General features: G+C 38.6%; 1 pseudogene; it reads right to left on the bottom strand.

Moving 5' to 3' along the window:
- Positions 1-403: 403 nt before the first annotated feature.
- LOC127161404 (NACHT, LRR and PYD domains-containing protein 12-like) overlaps positions 404-9,920 on the bottom strand; it is a 63,979-nt pseudogene continuing 54,462 nt past the window's right edge.

Here is a 9,920-nt window from a genome sequence, read left to right as displayed (position 1 = left end):
GACAGGACTGAATGATTAGGCTCCTCCCGAACCTACGTTTAGAACTTCATTTAAAATCTGGTCTCAAGTTGATTTGTCATTGTGTTTTATTATTTCTGTACAAAAACAATAGAGAGAAATGAATTACATGTTCTTCATCAGTCATGATTGTGACATTTTTACACTTTGACACTAATAAAACAAATGATTGATGAGACACAACAATAAAAATACAAATACACACACAAACTGATGTTACTGTCTATATGGTGATTTCTGACACACATTTATTCTGTTATTTGAGTGACAGAAGTTGAGCTGCAGTATTAATGTCATGAAGAGACTCAATAACATCTCACTCTTACTGATTCATCATCAGCTCAAAGCATTATGATACAATCACTCGTTAGTCTATTCTCATTCATCAACACAGTTTTACTGATGATTCATAATAAACACTAAACCCAGGATAGAGCGTCTGAGTGAATGTGGTCTGTTCTGTGTGGATGAGGTTCATTGTGTCAGAGACGCTGTAGAAGGACAGAGTTCCTGCACTCACATCCACATACACTCCTATTCTACTACTGATGGACTTCACAGGGAGATCAGTCTGTATCTTATTGTGTATGAATGAGTAACTGTAGCGAGAGCAGATCAAACTCCAGGACTGATCATTACGTCCAAACACACATTCAGCACCCGCTCCCTTCCTGCTGATGCTCTTATATGACACTGATATACGCACATCACGCCCACTCCAGTCAATCTCTCAGTAACAGCGTCCACACACACTCTCTCTACACAACACCTGATACCACACATCAAATCTGTCTGGATGATCAGGATGCGACTGTTTCTCAAATACATGTGTCACCTTTCTGTTCTCCTCAGACAGAATGAGTTTAGTGTGTGCTGTGTTTGGATCCAGTGTAAGAAAACAGGCATCTGAACACAAGAACAGAGACATTTATAACACAACAACAATCACTACAGCTGTGTGTGTGTGTGTGTGTGTGTGTGTGTGTGTGTGTGTGTGTGTGTGTGTGTGTTTGTAGACGTACATTTCTTCAGTCCTGCTGTAATCCTGGATTCTCCTCCATGATCCACACTAGAAAATACACACACACACACACACACACACACACTGTTATGACCCTAGGTGGTCAGTCAAGGGCAAAAAGGGGAGTAACATTAAATTGGGGACACATCTGCAAACATATAACACATCAGGTGTGGAGTAAGGCTAGATACAATCAGTACTGCGAATGGGTGTCACCGCATCCTGTGGTGCACAGGGGGCACACTAAAGTGCCTTTTCGGTTCGATTGTATGCGGCGATGCAGTGGAGATGCGTTCACTCATTTCAATCATTCAGCATTCATTTTATAATTTTTTTTTGTCAAATATTTTTTCTTTTGTTCTTATTGTAAAATATTTTGTTGTGATTTATTTCTTGTTTTTCATTTAAGTCATAAGTTAACACTGCAAATTACATGGTTTCTTTTTTTCTGCAGTTGAAGAATGTAGGCTATAGCCTAAATTATGTCAGATCTATAGACTACAGACTAATTCCATTCTTTCTTAACATTTAACTTCATAAAATATGTTATGAAGAATTTTAATTCAACTTCATAACAAATACGGTACGCTAATGAATTTTTGTCTGTAAGTATGGGCCCGGGTAACTTTTGAGGTCTGGTACAAATTATGACATACAAAAAAACATAGGCTATAGGCTCATATGGATTAATCATTAAAAGACCAAGATCTCGATTCAAACACACGCAATCTTATTGCTATATGTAGCTGCTGATCCAGAGAGAGCAGCTCTAGTCATGCAAGGTAAGCGTTAGGCCTATGTTTGAAACAGCTTCACAAGCAGGATACACGGTAGGCTACATTTCTGTGTTGCAAACATTAAATAATAACTAATGTATTGGGATTAATGTTTATTAGAGCCTTGCACAGGCCTCAGATATAGGCCCTAGCCCGGCCCTTGTCTGACTCGAGACCGTCTTTTTTCACCCTTCTCCCAAAACAGCTTATACTGCTGTGTCAAAGTTCAGTTTTGTATGTAATGGCAAAGTGATTATATTTCATTTCATTTTTTTTGGTAAGTTAATTTAGAAAAACATTTGGAGCATTTTGTTGTTGTTGTTGTTTGTTTGTTACATAAATTTTAGTTTTTTAAACCAAGCGGCCATTGGAAGACTGTCATAGTCTGTTTGATCAATTTTGCCTTCTCAAATCATCAAGACTTGTCTAAAATACAATCTATAGTAAAATCTATAGCCTAGATACAGGCCTAAAAGAGTTGAAGTATAAAACAATGTTAGTTTTAACGTTAAACTTGGATAAATGTGCACTGTTAGACACATATCCAATCGTTGGTGCGGAGAGTGGAAGCTAAAGCCTATCTATCCTGATTCTTTAAAACATGCATATGCGTTGAAAGTGAAACCTAAAAAAACCTGTGCACATAAGGAAGCGATTTTTGCGAGTTTCAGCAAATGCGCATGATGACAGATTGCATGCTATCCAGCTGAAATAATAATTATAATAATAATAATAATAATTGAAATTATAACCCATGATATAATATTTTGGCCATATTGCCCATCTAAGTCTTTCGTACCACACTATCAACAGGCACATCATGTAGGCGACACTTCTTGTATTTCGTTTGGGCACCACAAGGTGTCACTGCGGTCTCAAATTCTACCTCTCGCCTACTCTGGCTCAACTGATATTCCTAAGGTAAAAAAAACCTTCCTCATTACCCTACGAACAAAGAGATGTAGAAATTAATAAATGTAGAAATAAAGATATAAATACGTAAATAAATACATACATGTGGAAATAAATAAAAGTGGAAATAAATAAATGTATACATAAAATAAAAAATAAATAAATGTGGAAAAAATACATTTGAAAATAAAATTATTCTTTGTATATTTATTTATATTTGCTTTTTTACATTTCTTTGTACATTCATTTATTTATTTCTAATTATGTCAGATTTGACATTCCATACAAACTCTCTTCCTCATCATGCATTATGACGATATAGACACACGTCCTCTTCCAGGCAAATTTGTAACTTAATTATTGGGGATTTTCAATGCTTGAGCTCTTTTCCTGTAGCCACTTTTTAATTTGTAAGGCTTAACAATCTTTTGCTGCACATAAGAACTATATATTCTTTGTTTTTTCGCATTGTGATGAATGATTAAGAGAATTTGGTCTTTGTATTTCCTTACATTTATACTTCTGGATAATTTCATGTTCTTTGTCATGCTGGTGTGCTAAAAAATGGAAATATGAAGGCAAGGCAAGGCAAATACTAGTTAATGCATTAGACTCAAACTTACTGACTTTGTTCACACAGAAGTCACACTTGAGGTGTTCCTGGTGCCGGTTTTTGTAAAGCCATAATTGTGTTTTAATATTGTTTTGATATGTTTGCTATTTGCAATGGTTAGTAATATTTTTCATAGTGTGATTTTTGGTGAATTATATAAAAACTTTCAAACTTTCACATAGCATCTTTAGGTTATAATAACATTAAAAATTTAAATCCAGATTTTGATTTTCAAAGATTTATTATAAAAACTAATTATTTTTCCTCAAAATGCAATAAATCCATCAGGGCTCTACGCTTAAAGAAATTTAGGAGCACCTTCTAATCAATAATCAAAAAATCTGATAAAAAAAATAGTCTTCCTATTATGAGGTGATATTTGACCCCTTAAAGTGAATTAAAGGGGGATTTTGTTTTTACCTTTGTAATGGCATTTTTGTAACTTTATTAAAAGTATGTTATTTTTCATGTCAATTTTTTAATAATACATATATTTTAAAGCTTTTAAAAATTTATAATTAAAACAACAGAATAAGAACAAGTAGAATAAGAATAAGTTAATCAAATGAAATCAGTATTAACAAAATTAATTTGTACTACAGAGGTGGCACAGAAGAACACAAAAGTGGCTTGTAGGTGTATTTGCATTTTAATGAGGCTCAGAAGTGGCATGAGTGCAAACAAATTTTAATAAAATTTTGAATACAGAAATATTAAATGATTTAAATAACTGAAAAGATACTTTAAAAATGAAACTAAAACTGGCAGTAGGTGGTGGCAAGTCACTGATTTAATTACTGAATCATGTCATTTATTTGATTTGTTTGAACGGCTGATTCATTCAGTAATAAAGCAAATCTTTATGAATGGGAAATTGAATCACTGATTCGTTTTAAAATGCATGTTGGAGATGCGCAGTGGCTCAGTTGTGACTTGTTTCAAACTATTTTTGACATCGAAATAGAGCAAAACCAGGCAATAGCGTAATGGTCAGATAATGTATGTAACTTAATATTAACTTCTTGTTTATGTAACTGTTGTATTAAATCAATATCTCATTTACAAATTCCCTTAAAAATCATTAAAAGCTGTCACTCATCTTAGTTCATTGCGTTCTCACAAAGTTCCTTTATAATCACTGAAGCTCTCTACACTGCACAGTGAATCTCTTATTTACACTCTTAATACACTTTGTTTTTGAAAGGATTTGTCAGATGTGTCTGTGATACATTACTCAACATAACAAAAACACATAGAAACCTTTGAAGCTCCTCTTAGCGGAAACACAAATATGCTTACTGGGCCAGTCGCACTGGTGCTCCTAAATATTTTTTTCATAGTTGCACGCAGTATTTTGTATGTTTGTTGATCACAAAGTACAAAGTAGATGAGGAAAACTAGGATGCTGGGTGTAATCAAAGAGCTGCCTTTACTGCTTACAATGCGTGGAATGGTGCACTGTGATTGGTTGAGCGGATGTATCACATTCTGCAGAGAAGTGAGACTGGCGTTTGTCACATGACTGAAAATATGACTGAATAACATGGCAGATATCACATTTTGTGTAAAAATAAAAATGGACTTTTCAATATCGACCAGGGGGTGCGTTTCCCAAAAGCATCGTTAGCCAACTATGGTTGCAAGTTCCATCGTTACCAACATAGTTCAACGATTCTGGGTTTCCCGAAACCATAGCTTAAACGAACATTCGCAAACAGCATCACAAACATCCAACATGGTTGGAAGTACAGCTCTAGACCTGTGGTTAGAAGCATAGTTCCTTGTTAGTAAGACATATAGGTTCAATAAATTATGCTTTTGGGTGCAAAAAAAACTAACATGCAGTACAATCTATATCTTTCACTCGATCTAAATATAAATGCATTTTAATCTATGTATTTTTAAGCTTCCTCTGCAAGCGACATTTTTGAACGTTTCTGAATAGTGCGCATGTGCATAAATGCCTAAGGGAACCCGTAGTATGACGAGTATGACGTAAGAGGGAACCCGCGATGAATCAAACATCAAATAAAGCGATATGACATGGAACAAAAAAATAGTAAATTAGTCACCAGCTGCCATGTTTAATATAGCTGCATTTTAGAAATCTCTAATAAGTTAAATAGCGTAAGTTATTACTCGGTAACCTCATTGACGAAGGCCCTACATTGTTGAACTAATGTGGTTCAAACGACGGAGAGGCGACTGTGTTCAGGAAACAGTCGTGACTAGCTAGTTTGTTTCCACAACAATGCATCGTACTATGGAGGTTAATCAGCGAGTTCGTTGTACGGGAAACGCACCCCAGATACATTACTGATTTTGGCATTTAGCGTGTTTCGGAACCAAACTCTTCATATGGAATGCACAACATTTAAAAAACAAAATCACATCAAAAAAATATTGTGTCCATTTTTGAAATTATAGATAATAACAAATGAGCTCCCCTTTGGGAACTCAAGCTGCGTCGATAAATGCTTTGGGAATGCCTTCAGTGTAACCATGCTCTGAAACGTGTAGAGCTGCGAGACGTCACGAGTGGGGTGACGTAGAGACCAGGAAGCTATAAAGCACGTGCAGCGAATGCAGCCGGCAGCTTCTGTCTTTCAGCAAGCGCTTGGTGTGTCACTGTTTTTTTTAGTGCTAGTTTGGAGCACAAACGGTGGGAGAGCGGTGTACACCTTATCATATGGTGCCTGTCTCTCCTCAGTGCCCTTGGGAGATCGATCTGTTAACCCTTCCACTTACGGTGCTTCAGGGCACAGGGGTCTCGCAGCATCTGCCCGGGATCGAAGCGGTGCTGGGAGGCTCGCCGCCTCTAAGGAGGTCTCTAGAGCAGCTAGATCGGCTGTTCCCTGCCGGGCATCTGTTTCAGGGCATCGAGCTAGCCACTCTAGTACACCAGAGGTCAGTCTTGAGAGACTGATTCTCTTAGTAGACCATCTGGCAGCATCTGCCTAACGTGTCTCAGTGGGTCCTGCACAGGCGAAGGCTACAGAATCCAGTTTGGATTTCCTGCTTCAATTTTACGGGGTCACTTCCACTTGGAGGCTCCTGAGCAGTCTCCATGGTCATGGAACAAGAAGTACACTCCCTTGAGAAATGAGGTCATCCAGGTATTCTACAGCCGTTACTTCACTGTTCTGAAGAGGGATGAGCAGTTGACTTGTCAAAGCCTGGGGGAGACTGCACTCAAGAGGGTGGCACTCATTTGGAGGAAGTTTGGCCAGTCTTAAGTGGATTTGCTGTGACTCAGAAGACTTCGCACTATTCCCTCTGGCCTCTCTGACTCACCCAGCTCCTCTTGGACTGGTTGCTTTGGTACAGAACTCGCAGAGGCGTTGTCTGTACATTCTTCCCCCGATCGCTCTGCTCCCGGGGAAAAGAGCCCTACCTAGACAGTGCTGCCCCCCCTGTGAGGGTTCCAAGTAACAGCCCACTCTGTGTGGTCTAGATAACCTCCGCTCCCCCTTCTGGTAGCCTTCCAGGCACATGTCTATCTGAGGATGCCTATGTGTTAGCTTGTGATCACTCCCCTTTTGGGTTTTAAGTAGTGGTTGCCCTGAGCTTTGCCTAGACAGTGCTATCTTCCCTGCTGGGTCATGAGTAGGTAGCCCACTCTCTGTGGTCTGGGCTTTGCAGAAGGTTTACCGAGAAGTGGTTTCCTTCTTCAACGTAGGAAGTCCCTATGGTATGCTTTGGGGGCAAAGTGTATTGCTTGGGTTTTTCCCCTTGACTTTGCACTCTCACCCCACTCTTTTCACATTTTATGCAACATTGCTGCTGTTGTTAGCTTGATCAGAGTGATTGGTGGTCCAGCATTGAGATGCTGTTCTTGCCTACGTTAAAAAATTTGGGTTGTGACTGTACGCTGAGTGATTTTATACATTTCTAATTAAAACAACAAAATAAGAATAAGTTACCAATCAAATGAAATCAGTATTAACAAAATGAATTTGAAATCAGTATTAACAAAATGAATTTGTACTACAGAGGTGGCACAGAAGATCACAAATGTGGCTTGTAGGTGTATTTGCATATGTTTAATGAAACTCAGAGGTGGCATGCGTGCAATCAAATTCATAAATTCATGTTGAGATTAATGTTTAAAGTACAAAATTTTGAATATAGAAATATTAAATTATTTAAATGACTGAAAAGAAGATACTTTAAAAATTAAACTAAAACTGCCAGTAGGTGGCAGTTTTAATTATTGATTAATTCATTTGATTCCTTCGAACGGCTGATTCATTCAGGAATAAAGCAAGTGACTGTCTTTATGAATGGGTAATTGATTAATTGACTCACTAGATCCGTTTAAAAACGCACGTTCATTTATAAAGGAAACATCTTTGAATAAAGATGTGCAGTAGCTCATTTGTGACTTTGTTTCGAAGAAATAGAGCAAAATCAGGCAATAGTGTTATAGTTAGTCAATGTTAGTCACTTAATATTAACTTCTTGTTTATTTAACTGTTGTATTAAATCAGTATCTCATTTACAAACTCCCTCAAAAATCATTAAAAGCTGTCACTCATCTTAGTTAATCGCAATCTCACAAAGTTCCATTATAATCAATGAAGCTCTTTACACTGCACAGTGAATCTCTTACTTACACTGTCTCTACACTTTGTTTCTGAAAGGATTCGTCAGATATGTCTGTGATACATTAGTCAACGTTGAAAACTAGGATGCGGTGTGTATTAAAAGCGCCACCTTTACTGTTTACAATGCATGTAATGGTGTGCTGTGATTGGCTGAGTGGATGTATTTTGTAATTTTGTAAAATTTTGTAATTTTGTACATTTTGGAACCCAACTTTTTTTTTTGTTTATTTAAATTGCAATTAATTTGCTTCTCTTTTCAGTAGCTTTCAGCAGCCTGTAAAAATATACCTCAGGTTTCTTGTCAAATCTCTTTGTATAGTCAATCGCAAAGCTTGTTCTTGTTTTAGAGGTGTTTTATGTGTTCTGTCGCAGCATTCGCATTGAAACCAATGCTGCCACTCAGTCTTTTTTTTTCTACTCAGTGGGCGAAGCCACAGCCACTCCAGCTGATGGTGATGTCACATGCATACCCTCTATAAATACCTGTAAAGGGCAGTGCACTCTGGGGTCACGTGGTGGTTTGACGTAAACATACAGCTGTAGCGGACAGCACATTCCAGGGCCCAGTTTATGGCAGGGGCCCTCCCTGACCACAATACTGGACATAGGTTTGCTACATTTTGATTGGATCTTGGTGAACTAACATAAACTGTCCAACGCCATCAGATAAAGATGCCAGGATAACAGCCAGACATCTCTTAGAGCACAAGAAGAAGACCTTTGGTACAAAGCCCGGGAAGGACAGAACTTCCTATTGGTCAAAATGCAGTTTGTGCCCTTCACCCACCTTGAGACTGTTCCTAAGGGTTTGGCCTGTGACCGACCATAAAAATTCCTTAAGACCTCCAGATGCAGCAGCAGTGGGTGAAACTAATAGAGATCATGGAGATCCATCCAAATCCATTCATAACTGTTTTCAAACCTTAAAACTGATACACACTACAACAAACACATTTTATACTTATTCAGAGAAATAAGTATTCCTTGTGACAGCAACGTGTAGTGCAACCTCTTACACAAACTTAGCTGTTAATGGACAAATGAATGCATGCATGACAGTTCAATCTTTTCCCATCACGTTTGGACTTAATGTGTTCGTAACATTGCCGAATGCATTCTGGTTATGGTTTGGAAAGTGATAAATGCACCGGTAAAACTTTAGTGACACTTTTCTAACTTTGTGTTTGGACTATGCAAATAAATTCCACAGGAGGAAAGAAGGATGGGCAACCACGTGTCCCCCCACTGTGATGGAACCAGCCAATCACAGCATGGAAATGGAGAAGCGCCAAATTGCAATCTCCTCCTCATTGGAAAGGGATAAAGGTACCCTTCCAAAAGACACTCCTTGTTCTGAGTCTCCGGCATGTCTAAGAGACACAAACAGAGCGCCAAAGTTTTGAGTCTCCCGTTCAGAGAGACTATAGCAGGATACACAATTCTGAGTCTCCGGCACGTCCAGGGGACGTTAACAGAAACACCAACGTTCTGAGTCTGCAACCTGTTACAGGGAAGGCAGCAACAGATCAACCTTCATTCTGAGTCTCCGGCCTGCAAAGGTGAGACAACAACAGATACCTAGTCCAAGTCTCCAGCTTTTGAGGCAGCAACAGATACGACCACGTTCTGAGCCTCTAGCCTGCGAGGAAAGAGATAATCTACATTCAGAGTCTTCGTCCAGCAAGACAACAACAAATGCAGCGTCCTGAGTCTCCATCCTAGAGAGACAAAGCAGATTGACCAAGTTCTGAGTCTCTAGTCCAGAGAGGCAGAAGACAACAAGGTTAAGCTCTGGCGAGCAAACCTTCACTTCAGGTACTTTTGCTTGCGTGTTCCAAGCTAAGGACCTTCAGCACCTACTCCAGGACCACATCTGCATGTTCCAGATCTTAGCACCCTTGGTGCTCCAGGAGATCAGCATCCTACAGCGCTTCATCTTCAAGGCTGTCGAAACGGATTCCTGCTCCTTTCCC

Source organism: Labeo rohita, unplaced genomic scaffold, assembly GCF_022985175.1.
Source record: "Labeo rohita strain BAU-BD-2019 unplaced genomic scaffold, IGBB_LRoh.1.0 scaffold_64, whole genome shotgun sequence".
NCBI classification, from domain to species: Eukaryota; Metazoa; Chordata; class Actinopteri; order Cypriniformes; family Cyprinidae; genus Labeo; species Labeo rohita.
Note: the sequence above shows the minus strand (reverse complement) of the source record. Positions and strands in the feature narration are given on the sequence as shown.